This window comes from Pelobates fuscus, chromosome 3 (genome assembly GCF_036172605.1).
Source record: "Pelobates fuscus isolate aPelFus1 chromosome 3, aPelFus1.pri, whole genome shotgun sequence".
Lineage (NCBI taxonomy): Eukaryota > Metazoa > Chordata > Amphibia > Anura > Pelobatidae > Pelobates > Pelobates fuscus.
In genome coordinates this window covers 12,840,045-12,861,627 of record NC_086319.1, presented here as the reverse complement: position 1 = coordinate 12,861,627, position 21,583 = coordinate 12,840,045, and the positions used below count along the sequence as shown (strand labels likewise).

Genomic DNA, 21,583 nt, shown 5'->3' with positions numbered 1-21,583 from the left:
TGGGGGCCAGGGGGGAGGACAGTAGGTCTCCCCCCTCATTATTTTTATGGCCCCCACTAACCGCGCAGGGGTGGGGGCCAGGGGGGGCGGACAGTGGGCCCCCCTCATTATTTTTATGGCCCCCACCCACCACGCAGGGGCGGGGGCGGGGGGAGGACAGTAGGTCCTCTCCCCATTGTGATTTATGGCCCCCACCCACCGCGCAGGGGTTGGGGCCGGGGGAGGACAGTAGGTCCCCCCCCTCATAATTTTTATGGCCCCCACCCACCGCACAGGGGTGGGGGCCGGGGGGAGGACAGTAGGTCCCCCCCTCATTATTTTCATGGCCCCCACCCACCGTGCAGGGGTGGGGGCGGGGGGAGGACAGTAGGTCCCCCCCCATTGTGATTTATGGCCCCCACCCACCGCGCAGGGGTGGGGGCAGGGGGGAGGACAGTAGGTCCCCCCAAGTGTGTATCAGGGTCCTTGAGGACAGGTGTCAATCCATATCTGCCAAGTGACCCTATGTAGGGGGAACAGTCCCTATTCTGCTCTGTGTCAGTGTGTATCAGGGATCCTTAGGATAGGTGTCAATCCATATCTGCCAAGTGACCCTATGTAGTGGGAACAGTCCCTATTCGGCTCTGTGTCAGTGTGTATCAGGGATCCTTAGGATAGGTGTCAATCCATATCTGCCAAGTGACCCTATGTAGGGGGAACAGTCCCTATTCTGCTCTGTGTCAGTGTGTATCAGGGATCCTTAGGATAGGTGTCAATCCATATCTGCCAAGTGACCCTATGTAGGAGGAACAGTCCCTATTCTGCTCTGTGTCAGTGTGTATCAGGGATCCTTAGGATAGGTGTCAATCCATATCTGCCAAGTGACCCTATGTAGGGGGAACAGTCCCTATTCTGCTCTGTGTCAGTGTGTATCAGGGTCCCTGAGGACAGGTGTCAATCCATATCTGCCAAGGGACCCTATGTAGGGGGAACAGCCCCTATGCTGCTCTGTGTCAGTGTCTGGGGGGAGTATCTGCAGTAACACAGGGTGTCTGGGGGGAGTATCTGCAGTAACACAGAGTGTCTGTAGGGAGTATCTGCAGTAACATAGAGTGTCTGGGGGGAGTATCTGCAGTAACACAGAGTGTCTGGAGGGAGTATCTGCAGTAACACAGAGTGTCTGGGGGGAGTATCTGCAGTAATACAGAGTGTCTGGAGGGAGTATCTGCAGTAACAGAGTGTCTGGAGGGAGTATCTGCAGTAGTACAGAGTGTCTGGGGGGAGTATCTGCAGTAACACAGAGTGTCTGGGGGGAGTATCTGCAGTAACACAGAGTGTCTGGGGGGAGTATCTGCAGTAACACAGAGTGTCTGGGGGGAGTATCTGCAGTAACACAGAGTGTATGGAGGGAGTATCTGCAGTAACACAGAGTGTCTGGGGGGAGTATCTGCAGTAATACAGAGTGTGTGGGGGGAGTATCTGCAGTAATACAGAGTGTCTGGAGGGAGTATCTGCGGTAACACAGAGTGTCTGGAGGGAGTATCTGCAGTAATACAGAGTGTCTGGAGGGAGTATCTGCAGTAACACAGAGTGTCTGGGGGGAGTATCTGCAGTAATACAGAGTGTCTGGAGGGAGTATCTGCAGTAACAGAGTGTCTGGGGGGAGTATCTGCAGTAACACAGAGTGTCTGGAGGGAGTATCTGCAGTAACACAGAGTGTCTGGAGGGAGTATCTGCAGTAACACAGAGTGTCTGGGGGGAGTATCTGCAGTAACAGAGAGTGTCTGGAGGGAGTATCTGCAGTAATACAGAGTGTCTGGAGGGAGTATCTGCTTGTAACATTTATATGCACTGAAAAAACATAAAAAAAATAATAATAATAAATTGAAAAAAAAAATGAATGCAGCTTCCGAATTAATCTAAAATGGATGCTGTCCAGGAGGTGGGAGGGTCTGGGAGGGAGGGTCTGCTGCTGATTGGCTGGAATGTGTCTGCTGACTGTGAGGTACAGGGTCAAAGTTTACTCAATGATGACGAATAGGGGGCGGACCGAACATCGCATATGTTCGCCGGGAAATATTTGCCGGCGAACCGTCCGGGACATCACTAGTTTTCGGATACACAAATTGAAAACAATGCATCCGCGAGGCTTAAACATTGACTTCGACTTAGTGTGTTTTATTAAAATAATCCCTTTTTTCTAAAATGTCTTTTTTTTTTTTTTAAATGACCTAATCTTTTTTCTAATTAATTCATTTCTTTTTTAAATGATTCATTCCTATTATAAAAGTATTTGTAATTTCCTGAATGGATTGGCTACATTTTGTTCATTCTCTATTTCCAACATTTATTCTTAACAATATTTTTTTTTATGAGAGGCTTGTCTTGGACACTTTTTGAAAGAACCTTGGGGATTTTATTATTATGTATTTTGGGCATATATTTTTAAGATTTCAAACTTAATTAAAACTATGTAACCTCTGCAGATATTATAGGGATCATTCAGACCTCATGTTTGTATTATTTTTTCTGTTAAGGTGATTTTTCTGTTATGGTGATTTATTTACATTTTAAGCTTTGTTTATTTTTTAAGATACAAAAAGAGAAGTACTGCGCTCACTCCCATCACTCCTGGGCAGCAGCAACGACTACAGTACACATCAGCTAATACATATAGTAAAAACCAAAGAAATTTTTTTTTTTTTTTCTTTGGTTTTTACTGTATGTATTAGCTGATGATTTGTTTAAATATCCATAGGGATTAAGGAGAGAGCGCAGGTAACTTTTTTTCTTTTATTTTTTTAAGATCATGGTACTTACGGTATGTATTTTTTTTATTTTTTCACATATCCACGAGTAATACTGGAACTTTATATAAGCTGGTATTAGGAATCAAAACAGCGCTTAAAATGGAACACAAGCGTATTCCTTGATCTCCAGACTGATGTAACGCAACGCCATACTTACACATGCACACAGGAACAGACGGCACACAAGAGCAAGGTCTGGAACGCATTTTGCTAACACGAGTTACCGCTGGGAACATTCGCTGATAGGCCAGTGGTGTATCCTGGTTTTGTGCTGCCCTAGGCAGGACAAAACTCAGGCGCCCCCCCTCCCCCCGCGCCACCCCCACCCAACCTTTCCCCCCGCCCCGCATACTAAATACACACACACACATTCACTGACAGATACGCATACACTAGCTAACAGAAACACACACACACTAACAGACACACTCACACTCAGTAACAGACAAACACACTCACTAACAGACACACACTAACAGACACACACTCACTCACTAGCAGACACACACTCACTAACATACACACTCACTAACATACACACACAGTCAGACACACACAGTCAGACACACACAGTCAGACACAGACACAAACACTAACAGACACAAACACTAACAGACACAAACACTAACAGACACACACTAACAGACACATACAGAAACACTAACAGACACACACACACTCACTAACATACACACTCACTAACATACACACACAGTCAGACACACACACACACTAACAGACACACACACTAACAGACACACACACTGACACACACACACACACACTAACAGACACAGACACACACACTAACAGACACAGACACACACTCACCCACCCACATTAACACATTTTTTTAAAATTTATTTTTAACACTTTTTTTTTATTTTTAACACATTTTTTTTATATTTATTTTTAACACGTTTTTTTTATATTTATTTTTAACACGTTTTTTTTTTTTAATTAACCCCCCCACCCCCAGCCTCCTTACCTTTGGGAATGCTGGGGAGGGGGGGTGTCTCTTCTTCCCTGGTGGTCCAGTGGCTGCTGGGCGATCGGGCGGCACTGCCTGGCTGGCGGGCGGGCGGCCGGCTGGCGAGGGAGCACTTCCCCTGAGCTGTCTGCTCAGCTCCCTCGCGCGCCTCAGAGTGAGGCTGGGAGCCGGAATATGACGTCATATTCCGGCTCCGCCTCCGACTCTCACTCTGCGGCTGGCGAGGGAGCTGAGCAGACAGCTCAGGGGAAGTGCTCCCTCGCCAGCCGGCCGCCCGCCCGCCAGCCAGGCAGTGCCGCCCGATCGCCCAGCAGCCCGCCGGCATGTCTGTTAGCCGCAAGGCTAACAAGACATTTGCCTTGGGCATTTGGGGGCGGCTTTTTTTGCCGCCCCCTGGAAAATGCCGCCCAAGGCAAATGCCTTGTTTGCCTCGCGGTTAATACGCCCCTGTGATAGGCGACCTCACATTTAAAACAACGCCGGATAATACAAGATGAATTACACTATACTGGAGATTGGATTTCAATTATTACCCATGAGGAAGTCTGATTTTGAGCGGATGAAACGCGTAGGGTTGGGCCACTGTAGGAAGTTTGTATTTTGTTTATTTACTTTTGTATTCTGTTTTTGATTTGTATTTGTTTTATTTTGATTTTATATATATCCAATAAATTGCCTTGTTAATCAAGAAGCGGTACTCCTTATCCTTCACAACGAAAACCTGTGGATCGTACTTTGTGGATACGATATGTTTTATATATCACTTCAAACTTGTAAGTGTGATTTATTTAAGCGCATAATTAAGTTTCTAACAGTCTACACTTGTTATGTATTTCTCATTCTCTCCTGCACGCCCATTTTCCGTGTTGTGGACCTTATACCATCTCTAAATCATTTGATACGCCCACAATCAATATACTTTGTGAGTGTAACCTTGAACACTAGTCTATGAGTTTTATTTTTTTTTTGTATATATTTTTTATTCTGAGGACTGGAAGGAGTCCTGTCATCCTACACAACAGTTTAAAGGGACACTATAGTCACCTGAGCAACTTTAGCTTAATGAAGCAGTTTTGGTGTATAGAACATGCCCCTCAGCCTCACTGCTCAATCCTCTGCCATTTAGGAGTTAAATCCCTTTGTTTATGAACCCTAGTCACACCTCCATGCATGTGACTTGCACAGCCTTCCATAAACACTTCCTGTAAAGAGAGCCCTATTTAGGCTTTCTTTATTGCAAGTTCTGTTTAATTAAGATTTTGTTATCCCCTGCCATGTTAATAGGTTGCTAGACCCTGCAAGAGCCTCCTGTATGTGATTAAAGTTCAATTTAGAGATTGAGATACAATTATTTAAGGTAAATTACATCTGTTTGAAAGTGAAACCAGTTTTTTTTTCATGCAGGCTCTGTCAATCATAGCCAGGGGAGGTGTGGCTAGGGCTGCATAAACAGAAACAAAGTGATTTAACTCCTAAATGACAGAGAATTGAGCAGTGAAATTGCAGGGGAATGATCTATACACTAAAACTGCTTTATTTAGCTAAAGTAATTTAGGTGACTATAGTGTTCCTTTAAAGAGCACGTTTTAGTTATTTTATATCAGATATTGACACTGTGTGTCTTTCCACATCATTATAAGGGTGATAAGTTTATATAGTAAATGAACAATGACTGCATCTTCGTGTGCCATGTAGTTTTATTTAATAAATACGATTTTTTTCTATTTTCACTATTTTGCCACTTTCTAGTGTTTCCCATCTTATCGCCCCTCTTTTTTTTCTTGGGTGATATAATGATTGGATTTCGATTCGTACAGTTGCTGTGGAGTTCCCTCTCACTCAGTGGACGCCCATTTTCAGCTAAGGTAGGATTTACAATTATTCACCATTTATACACAGTGATGTTTTTTAAAGATATATTGTTTGCACAATGTCCGTGTGGATAATGATGCACAGATAATGTCATTCACCGTGTGTTACAAGACTTCAAAACATAATCTGAGAGCAGTGAAAACAGGTAGGTAATATATTTTATATATACTGTCACCCCTGCACCCACTATATACCCTATTACCCCCTGCACCAACCACAGCCCCTATTACCCCCTGCACCAACCACAGCCCCTATTACCCCCTGCACCAACCACAGCCCCTATTACACCCTGCACCAACCACAGCCCCTATTACACCCTGCACCAACCACAGCCCCTATTACACCCTGCACCAACCACAGCCCCTATTACCCCCTGCACCAACCACAGCCCCTATTACCCCCTGCACCAACCACAGCCCCATATTACCCCCTGCATCCTCCACAGCCCCTATTACCCCCTGCATCCACCACAGCCCCTTTTACACCCTGCACCGTCCACGGCCCCTTTTACCCCCTGCACCGTCCACGGCTCCTTTTATCCCCTGCACCGTCCACGGCTTCTTTTATCCCCTGCACCGCCCACGGCTCCTTTTATCCCCTGCACCGTCCACGGCTCCTTTTATCCCCTGCACCGTCCACGGCTCCTTTTACCCCCTGCACCATCCACGGCTCCTTTTATCCCCTGCACCATCCACGGCTCCTTTTATCCCCTGCACCAACCACAGCCCTTAGTACCCCCAGCACCCTCCACAGCCCCTATTATCCCCTGCACTAACCACAGCCCCTATTACCCCCTGCACTAACCACAGCCCCTAATACCCCCTGCACCAACCACAGCCCCTAATACCCCCAGCACCCTCCACAGCCCCTATTACCCCCTGCACTAACCACTGCCCCTGTTACCCCCTGCACCAACCACAGCCCCTGTTACCCCCTGCACCAACCACAGCCCGTTACCCCCTGCACCAACCACAGCCCCTGTTACCCCCTGCACCAACCACAGCCCCTGTTACCCCCTGCACCAACCACAGCCCCTTTTACCGCCTACATCCACTACAGCCCCTAATACTCCCTGCACCAACCACAGCCCCAATTAGCCCCTACAGCCCCTATCTACACATGCACTACATACAAATACATACATATATTTATACACACACACACACACACACACACCGTATTTATACATACACAAGGACATTTTCACAGTATCAACAAGTAGCCAGTTCTCTGACCCAGGGAATAGAACGATGATGCTCTGTATCCGTTTCTGGTTTTAGATGAAGTCATTTATTTTTAAATATAGAAAATGGATCAAGAAGTCAGCGATGAATAATTCGTTAGGTTCTGGACTCATTGATGCCTACTGATGTGCAGTAAAATGAAAGAACTTGTTAATTTTACGCACTCTCCACACTGCGCAACATCTGTTCAATAATTTAAAATGTATGAAAAAAAAATGTACGTTGTGAGTAGATCCACATCACATTATGTGAAATATAACAATTCCTCTGCCTGAGGAATATCCAATTAATGTTAGACATTGTCACGGCACAATGACAGCCGACAGTCAGGTTCTCTCTCACATTGACACCTTCTCAGAGGTGCATACCTCCCAAGCGTCCCTAATTAGGACAGACAGTCCCTATTTTGGGCCAAATCCCTTGGTCCCTCTTTTCTAGGAGCTTCATACTGTTTGTGTGTCTGAGTGTATAACAGAGCCCCACAGCAATAATACTCCCAGTAATGTGTCTGAGTGTATAACAGAGCCCCACAGCAATAAAACTCCCAGTAATGTGTCTGAGTGTATAACAGAGCCCCACAGCAATAATACTCCCAGTAATGTGTCTGAGTGTATAACAGAACTCCACAGTAATAATACTCCCAGTAATGTGTCTGAGTGTATAACAGAGCTCCACAGCAATAATACTCCCAGTAATGTGTCTGAGCGTATAACAGAACTCCACAGCAGTAATACTCCCAGTAATGTGTCTGATTGTGTAACAGAGACCCCCAGCAATAATACTCCCAGTAATGTGTCTGTGTGTGTAACAGAGCTCCACGGCAATAATACTCCCAGTAATGTGTCTGTGTATAACAGAGCTCCACTGCAATAATACTCCCAGTAATGTGTCTGAGTGTATAACAGAACTCCACAGCAATAATACTCCCAGTAATGTGTCTGTGTATAACAGAGCTCCACAGTAATAATACTCCCAGTAATGTGTCTGAGTGTATAACAGAGCTCCACAGCAATAATATTCCCAGTAATGTGTCTGAGTGTGTAACAGAGCTCCAAAGCAATAATACTCCCAGTAATGTGTCTGAGTGTATAACAGAGCTCCACAGCAATAATACTCCCAGTAATGTGTCTGAGTGTATAACAGAGCCCCACAGCAATAATACTCCCAGTAATGTGTCTGAGTGTATAACAGAGCCCCACAGCAATAATACTCCCAGTAATGTGTCTGAATGTATAACAGAGCTCCACAGCAATAATACTCCCAGTAATGTGTCTGAGTGTATAACAGAGCCCCACAGCAATAATACTCCCAGTAATGTGTCTGAGTGTATAACAGAGCCCCACAGCAATAATACTCCCAGTAATGTGTCTGAGTGTATAACAGAGCCCCACAGCAATAATACTCCCAGTAATGTGTCTGAGTGTATAACAGAGCCCCACAGCAATAATACTCCCAGTAATGTAACTGAGTGTATCACAGAGCTCCACAGCAATAATACTCCAAGTAATCTGTCTGAGTGTATAACAGAGCTACACAGCAGTAATAATACTCCCAGTAATGTGTGTGAGTGTATAACAGAGCCCCACAGCAATAATACTCCCAGTAATGTAACTGAGTGTATAACAGAGCCCCACAGCAATAATACTCCCAGTAATGTGTCTGAGTGTATAACAGAGCCCCACAGCAATAATACTCCCAGTAATGTGTGTGAGTGTATAACAGAGCTCCACAGCAATAATACTCCCAGTAATGTGTCTGAGTGTATAACAGAGCTCCACAGCAAGAATACTCCCAGTAATGTGTCTGAGTGTATAACAGAGCTCCACAGTAATAATACTCCCAGTAATGTGTGTGAGTGTATAACAGAGCTCCACAGTAATAATACTCCCAGTAATGTGTCTGAGTGTATAACAGAGCTCCACAGCAATAATACTCCCAGTAATGCGTCTGAGTGTATCACAGAACTACACAGCAATAATACTCCCAGTAATGTATCTGAGTGTATAACAGAGCCCCACAGCAATAATACTCCCAGTAATGTATCTGAGTGTATAACAGAGCCCCACAGCAATAATACTCCCAGTAATGTGTCTGTGTGTATAACAGAGCTCCACAGCAATAATACTCCCAGTAATGTGTCTGAGTGTATAACAGAGCTCCACAGCAATAATACTCCCAGTAATGTGTCTGAGTGTATAACAGAGCTCCACAGCAATAATACTCCCAGTAATGCGTCTGAGTGTATAACAGAGCCCCGCAGCAATAATACTCCCAGTAATGTGTCTGAGTGTATAACAGAGCTCCACAGTAATAATACTCCCAGTAATGTGTCTGAGTGTATAACAGAGCCCCACAGCAATAATACTCCCAGTAATGTGTCTGAGTGTATAACAGAGCTCCACAGCAATAATACTGCCAGTAATGTGTCTGAGTGTATAACAGAGCTCCACAGTAATAATACTCCCAGTAATGTGTCTGTATAACAGAGCTCCACAGCAATAATACTCCCAGTAATGTGTCTGAGTGTATAACAGAGCCCCGCAGCAATAATACTCCCAGTAATAATTGCTGAGTGTATAACAGAGCCCCACAGCAATAATACTCCCAGTAATGTGTCTGTGTGTATAACAGAGCTCCACAGCAATAATACTCCCAGTAATGTGTCTGAGTGTATAACAGAGCTCCACAGCAATAATACTCCCAGTAATGTGTCTGAGTGTATAACAGAGCCCCACAGTAATAATACTCCCAGTAATGTGTCTGTATAACAGAGCTCCACAGCAATAATACTCCCAGTAATGTGTCTAAGTGTATAACAGAGCTCCACAGCAATAATACTCCTAGTAATAATTGCTGAGTGTATAACAGAGCCCCACAGCAATAATACTCCCAGTAATAATTGCTGAGTGTATAACAGAGCTCCACAGCAATAATACTCCCAGTAATGTGTCTGAGTGTATAACAGAGCCCCACAGTAATAATACTCCCAGTAACGTGTCTGAATGTATAACAGAGATCCACAGCAATAATACTCCCAGTAACGTGTCTGAATGTATAACAGAGATCCACAGCAATAATACTCCCAGTAATGTGTCTGAATGTATAACAGAGCCCCACAGCAATAATACTCCCAGTAATGTGTCTGAGTGTATAACAGAGCTCCACAGCAATAATACTCCCAGTAATGTGTCTGAGTGTATAACAGAGCTGCACAGCAATAACACTCCCAGTAATGTGTCTGAGTGTATAACAGAGCTCCACAGTAATAATACCCCCAGTAATGTGTGTGAGTGTATAACATAGCTCCACAGTAATAATACTCCCAGTAATGTGTCTGAGCGTGTAACAGAGCTCCACAGCAATAATACTCCCAGTAATGTGTCTGAGTGTATAACAGAGCTCCACAGTAATAATACTCCCAGTAATGGGTCTGATTGTATAACAGAGCTCCACAGCAATAATACTCCCAGTAATGTGTCTGAGTGTATAACAGAGCTGCACAGCAATAACACTCCCAGTAATGTGTCTGAGTGTATAACAGAGCCCCGCAGCAATAATACTCCCAGTAATAATTGCTGAGTGTATAACAGAGCCCCACAGCAATAATACTCCCAGTAATGTGTCTGTGTGTATAACAGAGCTCCACAGCAATAATACTCCCAGTAATGTGTCTGAGTGTATAACAGAGCTCAACAGCAATAATACTCCCAATAATGTGTCTGAGTGTATAACAGAGCCCCACAGTAATAATACTCCCAGTAACGTGTCTGAATGTATAACAGAGATCCACAGCAATAATACTCCCAGTAATGTGTCTGAATGTATAACAGAGCCCCACAGCAATAATACTCCCAGTAATGTGTCTGAGTGTATAACAGACGCCCACAGCAATAATACTCCCACTAATGTGTCTGGGTGTATAACAGAGCTCCACAGTAATAATACTCCCAGTAATGTGTCTGAGTGTATAACAGAGCTGCACAGCAATAACACTCCCAGTAATGTGTCTGAGTGTATAACAGAGCTCCACAGCAATAATACTCCCAGTAATGTGTCTGAGTGTATAACAGAGCTCCACAGTAATAATACCCCCAGTAATGTGTGTGAGTGTATAACATAGCTCCACAGTAATAATACTCCCAGTAATGTGTCTGAGCGTATAACAGAGCTCCACAGCAATAATACTCCCAGTAATGTGTCTGAGTGTATAACAGAGCTCCACAGCAATAATACTCCCAGTAATGTGTCTGAGTGTATAACAGAGCTGCACAGCAATAATACTCCCAGTAATGTGTCTGAGTGTATAACAGAGCTGCACAGCAATAACACTCCCAGTAATGTGTCTGAGTGTATAACAGAGCTCCACAGCAATAATACTCCCAGTAATGTGTCTGAATGTATAACAGAGCTCCACAGCAATAATACTCCCAGTAATGGGTCTGAGTGTATAACAGTGCTCCACAGCAATAATACTCCCAGTAATGTGTCTTTAAACTACAATAAATGTGTTTAGAAATCAGTCTGTGTAAATAAGATACATTGTTTATGGTATAAATTACATCTTAGTGTATAAATTGTTATTCGAAAGTCACCTAAAATCTCTAAGAACCCCCCACTCACTCAGAACAGCCACACCCCTTACCACCCTCCTAAAATGAAAGTGTTCCTTGTTGTCCATTTGGGATATTGGAAGGATTCGTGGTATATTAGTATTATGGAACCGGTCTGCAGTTCCAAGTTATCTAAATAATTGTGTAGTAAAGTTTATTTATAAAACTTGAACAGGACGGGATGTTACACCCTCACATCACAGAGCAGTCTCCCTGATAATAAAATGCACATTATAAAAAGGAAACTATAAACAATGGCTCAATTCTACAACAGCTCCGTGATATCTTTATAACATAATCTGCATTTAGGGTCCGTTACTTTCGATATAAATTCACTCCAGACGTCCCCCATTTACATCTCCGGAAAAATAAACACGTTGCAAACTTTATAAATGATAAGATATTACATTGTACCTCAATGTACTGACATTCGGCAGGAGTGAGAGGCTTTGATTCTATTATGTTTTAACATTTTCTCAACATTTGTAAAGCATGACACGTCACAATGAATTCCATGTTTCGTCATGTAACGCCACGTTAGCAGTAAGAAGCAGGAATTTAGTGCGTCGAGTGGATGATACGTTTCCTGTACTGTGAGAACTAATTATTCAATGACCGGCTTCCAGCTAGGGCTCTGTTTATTTCCCATTATATTTGTGGATATTTGCACTGTGTGTTTTGTCATGCTCGGAAAGGTCACCGCGTCTGACTGCGTGCGTATTTAGATGCATTTAGAATACACGCAACGTTTTTTATTTTAAATAAAGTGAGATTTCAAAGTGAATTTCAAATTTAAGGTTAAAATAGCCAAACTGCAAACATTCTCTGTCAGCTGAGCACCCAGTTTGACTCCTCGGGCTTTAAATTTTCACTCCGAATTCTCACGTTAGTAAATAACTGACTCTCCTTAGATCAAATATGGCTTCTTCCCATTGCTGTATCAGTGTTGCCTCCCATTATCTGTTACACTTGTTATAAGAATACATTTGCTATACTAACATAATATGTATTTGTGAGGTGAGAAAACTAAAATAAATTGGAACATTCAATATCTCTTTATTCTGCGCCTGGGCACCTCCATCTTAGCTCCCTGTCAATCACTGTTATAAGGTCCACCCATTACACCTGGCAGTCAGTATAGAGAGAGCCACCTCCATCTTAGCTCCCTGTCAATCATTGTTATAAGCTCCGCCCTTTACACCTGGCAGTCAGTATAGAGAGAGCCGCCTCCATCTTAGCTCCCTGTCAATCATTGTTATAAGCCCCGCCCTTTACACCTGGCAGTCAGTATAGAGAGAGCCACCTCCATCTTAGCTCCCTGTCAGTCATTGTTATAAGCTCCGCCCTTTACACCTGGCAGTCAGTATAGAGAGAGCCACCTCCATCTTAGCTCCCTGTCAATCATTGTTATAAGCTCCGCCCTTTACACCTGGCAGTCAGTATAGAGAGAGCCACTTCCATCTTAGCTCCCTGTCAATCATTGTTATAAGCTCCGCCCTTTACACCTGGCAGTCATTATAGAGAGAGCCGCCTCCATCTTAGCTCCCTGTCAATCATTGTTATAAGCTCCGCCCTTTACACCTGGCAGTCAGTATAGAGAGAGCCACCTCCATCTTAGCTCCCTGTCAATCATTGTTATAAGCTCCGCCCTTTACACCTGGCAGTCAGTATAGAGAGAGCCGCCTCCATCTTAGCTCCCTGTCAGTCATTGTTATAAGCTCCGCCCTTTACACCTGGCAGTCCGTATAGAGAGAGCCTCCTCCATCTTAGCTCCCTGTCAATCATTGTTATAAGCTCCGCCCTTTACACCTGGCAGTCAGTATAGAGAGAGCCACCTCCATCTTAGCTCCCTGTCAATCATTGTTATAAGCTCCGCCCTTTACACCTGGCAGTCAGTATAGAGAGAGCCACCTCCATCTTAGCTCCCTGTCAATCATTGTTATAAGCTCCACCCTTTACACCTGGCAGTCAGTATAGAGAGAGCCACCTCCATCTTAGCTCCCTGTCAGTTATTGTTATAAGCTCCGCCCTTTACACCTGGCAGTCAGTATAGAGAGAGCCGCCTCCATCTTAGCTCCCTGTCAGTCATTGTTAGAAGCTCCGCCCTTTACACCTGGCAGTTAGCATAGAGAGAGCCACCTCCATCTTAGCTACCTGTCAATCATTGTTATAAGCTCCGCCCTTTACACCTGGCAGTCAGTATAGAGAGAGCCACCTCCATCTTAGCTACCTGTCAATCATTGTTATAAGCTCCGCCCTTTACACCTGGCAGTCAGTATAGAGAGAGCCGCCTCCATCTTAGCTCCCTGTCAGTCATTGTTCTAAACTGACAGCGACCACATAAACTCTGCTCTTAGTTTGCAAAATCTTTCCATTAATAAAAAAAAACACTGTAGGAACCAGAATGTCGGCTAAATTGTGCATCAGGAAAGTGAACACTTAGATTTGTTTTTAAACCCAAGTTTGTTCTTTTTTGTTGTATAGATTTAGCCCAATCCCCATCCCAAGCACCATAACCACTACAGCACATTGTAAATGACTCCTATCTAGATACATTGAATTCAATATTTCTCTATTACAAGCAGCTAATTGATGGAGATCACTGATTGCTGTGCATTGCTTCTCAGTGAGAACTATTTGACTGGACAGAGATCGTTCGCCAGGACAATTTGACTTCTTACCTGTGCCTGCCAGACACTGCTCCCCGCCTCCACTACTTCTGAGCTCAGTGTCAGCTGATCATTCTCAGCCAATGAGCTAAGCTCTGCACTGCTGTATTCAACTCAGACAGAGAAGAGGCAGTGGTAGAGGCTGAAAGCAGCAAGCTCCTGGTTTGAATCCAAAACTGTGAAAATTATTTAACTCTAAACATTAGATCTTTCTTTACAGGAAGAGTGTACAGAGACCGTGTGATTGATAGCCAGGGGAGGTGTGGCTAGAGTTAAATAAACAAAGTGAATTAATGCCTAATTGGCAGATAATTTAGCAGTTAAACTGCAGGGGCATGATCTATACACCAAAACTTAATTTAAATTTTTTTTTTGATTTTTGTGTTTAATGAGGAAGTGCCTCTAGTGGCTGCCGATTGGTCTGTCTGTCCAACACTAGAGGCGTGTTTGTAGACAAATGTAAACATTGCCATTTCTCTCAATGTTTTACATTTTCAGATCACATCTACAGGATTTACCAAAAGCAATGTAGTGGTTTTGTGTCTGCTGTACATTTATTTATTTTGCACATCGAGGTTGGAATTACACTCTCCCATTCGTAGATGAATAAATAGATTTTTTTTTTCAAAATCTTATTTTTTATTGAAGAAAAAAAACAAAACATTTTTTTCTCCACAATCCATAAATAATAAATAAATGATACATAATAAAAAATATACAAGACGCCATAACATATATCCTAAAAAGAGATATAGATATACAAATGTAAAACATTATATATACAATGAGTTACGATTCTCTGCAAAGTTTGTTATAATCTGCATATTCTAAATCTAAATTTATAGAACTCAATATAAACTCAATTGAGCACAATACACTTGTAATAAAACGCTTCGGCACAGTAACATCAGCTATGATCATGTGTACAGTACACAACACTATTGCTACACCCCCCCATGGTACCAAAAATAAAATGTTTTAAAGCGTGACCGTAGTCCAGCATCAATCTCTCAATAATTGTGTTGTTATTCAACCACACATTTAATGGGTTGTGAGTTAGGGGGGTGGGGGAGCAAGGAGACATGGGGGATCTTACTTAAAATGTATTCTTGCAACTTAAAAAGCTAGATTTTCCAATAATCCCATATTTTGTAGAAGCGATCTATGTGATCGGAGAGTTTATAAGAAATAGCCTCATACTCTTCTGTATAAGAAATTCTAGCAATTACTTTTTTTTACACATCAGGAACTTGTTTGCTTTTCCACAATGCAGCAGCGCAAATTCGAATAAATGGAATTCTATGGGAACATCCACTGCTTCCCAGCCCCGCAAAGCACTCGCCTCCTGCAGCAGGATTTATTAATCCGCATTAAAATTAATTATGTTGACACTCAAACTGGTGGAATATTAAGTCTTGGATTTTATTACTGCTGAATGAGAGCTTCACCATCCCTAATTTCAGACAATGATATAACTGACACTACAGGCAAATTACTATTGTCACAAATCACAGTTTATCCATAGCTGCCAAGAGTCCCGGTTTGCTGGGATAGTCCCATGTTTTGGGCTCCTGACAAAATCGGGTCCCCAGGCATGTAATGGAGGCTGTACCTGGGTCCCTGACAACTTGCCATTCCCTTGCGTGGCCACTGCGCCAAGAAGACATGATTACATGTCACTTTCTCTCAGCGCACAGAGAGATGGAGGGAAGACTGAGCCTAGACCAGTGGGAGCCCACTCCCATCAGCTGTAGCCATCGCCAATCTACTGTCACCTGCAGGGAGACAGGGGACTTTCTTACATCATAACCTTATAGATGCAGTTATAATACACTGTGTGCGGGGGGGACAGGGGACCTCCTTACACCATAACCTTATAGCTGCAGTTATAATACACTGTGTGCGGGGAGACAGGGGACCTCCTTACACCATAACCTTATAGCTGCTGTTATAATACACTGTGTGCGGGGAGACAGGGGACTTCCTTACACCATAACCTTATAGCTGCAGTTATAATACACTGTGTGCGGGGAGACAGGGGACCTCCTTACACCATAACCTTATAGCTGCAGTTATAATACACTGTGTGCGGGGAGACAGGGGACTTCCTTACACCATAACCTTATAGCGGCAGTTATAATACACTGTGTGTGGGGAGACAGGGGACCTCCTTACACCATAACCTTATAGCTGCAGTTATAATACACTGTGTGCGGGGAGACAGGGGACCTCCTTACTCCATAACCTTATAGCTGCAGTTATAATACACTGTGTGCAGGGGGGGACAGGGGAGCTCCTTACACCATAACCTTATAGCTGCAGTTATAATACACTGTGTGCGGGGAGACAGGGGACCTCCTTACACCATAACCTTATAGCTGCAGTTATAATACACTGTGTGTGGGGAGACAGGGGACCTCCTTACATCATAACCTTATAGCTGCAGTTATAATACACTGTGTGCGGGGAGACAGAGGGCTTTCTTACACCATAACCTTATAGCTGCAGTTATAACACACTGTGTGCAGGGAGACAGAGGGCTTTCTTACACCATAACCTTATAGCTGCAGTTATAATACACTGTGTGCGGGGAGACAGGGGGCTTTCTTACACCATAACCTTATAGCTGCAGTTATAATACACTGTGTGCGGGGAGACAGGGGACCTCCTTACACCATAACCTTATAGCTGCAGTTATAATACACTGTGTGCAGGGAGACAGGGGACCTCCTTACACCATAACCTTATAGCTGCAGTTATAATACACTGTGTGCGAGGAGACAGGGGACCTCCTTACACCATAACCTTATAGCTGCAGTTATAATACACTGTGTGCGGGGAGACAGGGGGCCTCCTTACACCATAACCTTATAGCTGCAGTTATAATACACTGTGTGCAGGGAGACAGGGGACCTCCTTACACCATAACCGGATAGCTGCAGTTATAATACATTGTGTGCGGGGAGACAGGGGACCTCCTTACACCATAACCTTATAGTTGCAGTTATAATACACTGTGTGCGGGGAGACAGGGGGCCTCCTTACACCATAACCTTATAGCTGCAGTTATAATACACTGTGTGCAGGGAGACAGGGAACCTCCTTACACCATAACCTTATAGCTGCAGTTATAATACACCGTGTGCGGGGAGACAGGGGACCTCCTTACACCATAACCTTATAGCTGCAGTTATAATACACTGTGTGCAGGGAGACAGGGGACCTCCTTACACCATAACCTTATAGCTGCAGTTATAATACACTGTGTGCGAGGAGACAGGGGACCTCCTTACACCATAACCTTATAGCTGCAGTTATAATACACTGTGTGCGAGGAGACAGGGGACCTCCTTACACCATAACCTTATAGCTGCAGTTATAATACACTGTGTGCGGGGAGACAGGGGACCTCCTTACACCATAACCTTATAGCTGCAGTTATAACACACTGTGTGCGGGGAGACAGGGGACCTCCTTACACCATAACCTTATAGCTGCAGTTATAACACACTGTGTGCGGGGAGACAGGGGTCCTCCTTACACCATAACCTTATAGCTGCAGTTATAATACACTGTGTGCGGGGAGACAGGGAACCTCTTTACACCATAACCTTATAGCTGCAGTTATAATACACTGTGTGCGGGGAGACAGGGGACCTCCTTATACCATAACCTTATAGCTGCAGTTATAATACACTGTGTGCGGGGAGACAGGGGACCTCCTTATACCATAACCTTATAGCTGCAGTTATAATACACTGTGTGCGGGGAGACAGGGGACCTTCTTACACCATAACCTTATAGCTGCAGTTATAATACACTGTGTGCGGGGAGACAGGGGACCTCCTTACACCATAACCTTATAGCTGCAGTTATAATACACTGTGTGCAGGAAGACAGGGGATCTCCTTACACCATAACCTTATAGCTGCAGTTATAACACACTGTGTGCGGGGACACAGGGGACCTCATTACACCATAACCTTATAGCTGCAGTTATAATACACCGTGTGCGGGGAGACAGGGGACCTCCTTACACCATAACCTTATAGCTGCAGTTATAACACACTGTGTGCGGGGAGACAGGGGACCTCCTTACACCATAACCTTATAGCTGCAGTTATAACACACTGTGTGCGGGGAGACAGGGGTCCTCCTTACACCATAACCTTATAGCTGCAGTTATAATACACTGTGTGCAGGGAGACAGGGGACCTCCTTACACCATAACCTTATAGCTGCAGTTATAATACACTGTGTGCGGGGAGACAGGGGGCTTTCTTACACCATAACCTTATAGCTGCAGTTATAATACACTGTGTGCGAGGAGACAGGGGACCTCCTTACACCATAACCTTATAGCTGCAGTTATAATACACTGTGTGCAGGGAGACAGGGGACCTCCTCACACCATAACCTTATAGCTGCAGTTATAATACTCCATGTGCATCAAATATCTACCCATTCACCCTGAGAATCTGCCCATTCACTCTGAGAATCTATCCATTCACTCTGAGAATCTATCCATTCACTCTGAGAATCTATCCATTCACTCTGAGAATCTATCCATTCACTCTGAGAATCTATCCATTCACTCTGAGAATCTAACCATTCACACCGAGACTCTGCCCATTCACACTAAGAATCTATCCATCCACTCTGAGGCTGTAGTTGCTGCTCTGACACTCTGTGATGTGAGATCACGCATCCGGCTTAGGGGGCATTAACTCTTTGTGTGTTTCCTAGCCCCCTCTCCTCCAGGCCCAATCAGGAGTGCTCCCCCAGTCTTCTCGTTCATACAAATGGATCAATAGGACCATGTACTACGATTCCACCTGATCACCAGGTTATGGAAGACAGTGAGATGCATTCATTAAACAGCAACTTGAAACTTTAGTCTACAACACCTAACAAGCTCAGACACAGCAGAGTTAAATAATCACCAATTGTGGCCTAAATCTTTTCAATCACTCTTCAATTCACTCCCATTCAGTGCTTATGGTTTCCCAGGTTGCAGCCTGCGGGAAGGATCGGCCAGTGGGAAGGATCGGCGAGTGGGAAGAGCGAGTGTTTAGACGCAGATAATGGAGTAATGAAACGCAGACTGTGCTTGGAAGGACCGCGCTCATTTAACGCGCTCTCTTTATCCTCCGCTCCCGTCACCGCTTGCCTCGTTATTATATATTTAAACATTTCATCCCTTTATTCTCTATCCGAGGGACATTTTTGTTACAATTCTTGTTACCAGTTATCCAGACACATATTTTGTGGGATATTGTGGTTTTAGTAGATATCGTTTATGTTACCTGCAAACAGTTAAAGCAATCCAAGCTATCACTCTGGGACAGTTAGAGAGCTCAGATTTACATTAAATCCATTTTTTTTTTTAGTAAATATTGTGTAAAACCAAAGTGATATCACTCCATCTCACAGTACCAAACTGTATCTGTAACACGACAGCCCAAAACCCGGCTCGGCTGAAATCCCTAGAATCCATTGCTGCAGATTGGGACCAGCGAGGTATTTGCTGTGAGATAAGTTTAATTCCCTAATTTTCAGGGAACGAAGTGCGGCAATCAGGCACTCCATGGGTTAAAATTTTGGATGGAGCGCAAAAGGAGGGAATAATTGGGACATACTGGGGTCTGAGGTCAAGAGATAAACCTATCTGTATACAAAATATTTAAATAGAATATAATTAGAATGGAAATAGAAATATATCTAATCATTTACAAAAACCTATAGTGCACCCACAATACACCCCCTACATGACAGTCCGGGATCTGTCAGGCAAAACGTCCTCACTTCCTATGTCACTGCAAACATAATGAATAATCATAATAATTCTCTAATTAATTATGTAAATCTCCACCCTTGGCTCAGGGGGAGAAAGTATGTATTCGTATTGAAAGCTCTTTGTTCTCATTAAATATCGTGCTCATTGGTTTGTCTAATAACATCCATAATCTCAAACGCAGGTCGCATTGAATTCTACTTGAAATCATTATTAGTTAGAATTAATTAATGGAAATGTCAGTATCTTCAAACAATGCTCAGAGAATCAGAGATGGTTTTTTTTTCTTTTTCTCAAAACAATCAATAATTAAATAAAAGACAGGTGCGCTGTTTAACCTCTTCATGACTGACTAGGACTCTCAGAGTTACATAGGCTGAAAAGAGACATGTGTCCATCAAGTTCAGTATTCCTTAGATCTGTTTTTGCTGTTGATCCAAAAGAAGGCAAACCCCCCCAGTTTGAAGCGCTCCTGTGAAGGGGTTAAGGAAGTTATTGCAATACGTATCTCTTCTTTGCATTGCAGCTCACACTAAAGGGTTAACTTTACCGAGTATTTGGACATTTTGTGACGTATTCACTAAATATTGAATCGTAGTGAATTCAAAGCAGAATTGTGACATTAAGGATGAAATACCCAAAGCTGTGTGATTGTACAGCGCTACGGAATCTGCTGGCACTATATAAATAATAAAATAATAATAATAATAATAATAGGCACGCTGGAGGATTTTTCCAAACGATCGATTTGTGCCTAAATGTTGCCATTTCCATTTCAGATCCGTACTTGGAATTTAGTGAAACATAAAATAAATATTAAAGAAAAGTTACCCCCAATCCGCAAAAGTTTCCCAGAGCCTGCCTGGGGAAATGGAACGATGCTCTGGGAAGAAGGACCAGCGCTTGGTATCTAAACACGTTTCACTCCAAGGACCTGACTATTGGAATGCACGGCTGTGTCTCGTGCCCACCCCTGACTCCACATAAACAAATTATTTCATGTGATACAAATGTACGATGGGTGATCTCTGAATAGAAATTGCTGCCAGGACACGCTTTATTGTCACACGCTGCTCGGAGCTCTTCCCACCCCCCCCTCAGACACAGATCAAAGAACAATAAAACTAGTGACGCAATAAGAGGGACATGCGCCGGCCCATTCCCACCACACTGACCTGTAAACAGACGATCACATTTGTCCTGTCCAACGGAGGAGCGAGAGAGAGGGAGGAAGAGGGAAGCCTGCGAGTCCTGTGGCTGGGGAGGCTTCTGACAGCACTGAGCTATGACAGAGCGAGTTGGATCTCAGAACACGGGGGTGGGGGTTTGCGTGTAATGATTGGCACAGCTTTCCTGACGCTCCCCTGTAATATTAAACAAGGGGTTTTATACGCAAGACATAGCGGAGGCGTTGCAATTAGACGCAGCTGCGATACTTTACAGCACTTCATAGGGATACAAGTATCTCGACTGCTCGAAAGACGCTTACTTTTACGTGTGTTTTTATAAATGCATTAAATATTCAATCATTTAATCCTTTCTCAGTCAAAATGCCCTCCAGCACAAAGTGACTGAATCTTGGCGTCATTAAAAAAAAAAAACAATCTCATTGAG

The 21,583-nt window shown here is 43.7% G+C and overlaps 1 protein-coding gene across 1 annotated transcript in view; it reads right to left on the bottom strand.

Annotated features, from left to right (window-relative positions):
- MPPED1 (metallophosphoesterase domain containing 1) overlaps positions 1-21,275 on the bottom strand; it is a 64,642-nt gene extending 43,367 nt beyond the window's left edge. Inside the window, exon 1 of the mRNA XM_063445049.1 lies at positions 21,145-21,275. The gene's annotated coding sequence lies outside the window, so the exon portion shown is untranslated. The remainder of the gene's footprint in view (positions 1-21,144) is intronic.
- Positions 21,276-21,583: the final 308 nt, after the last annotated feature.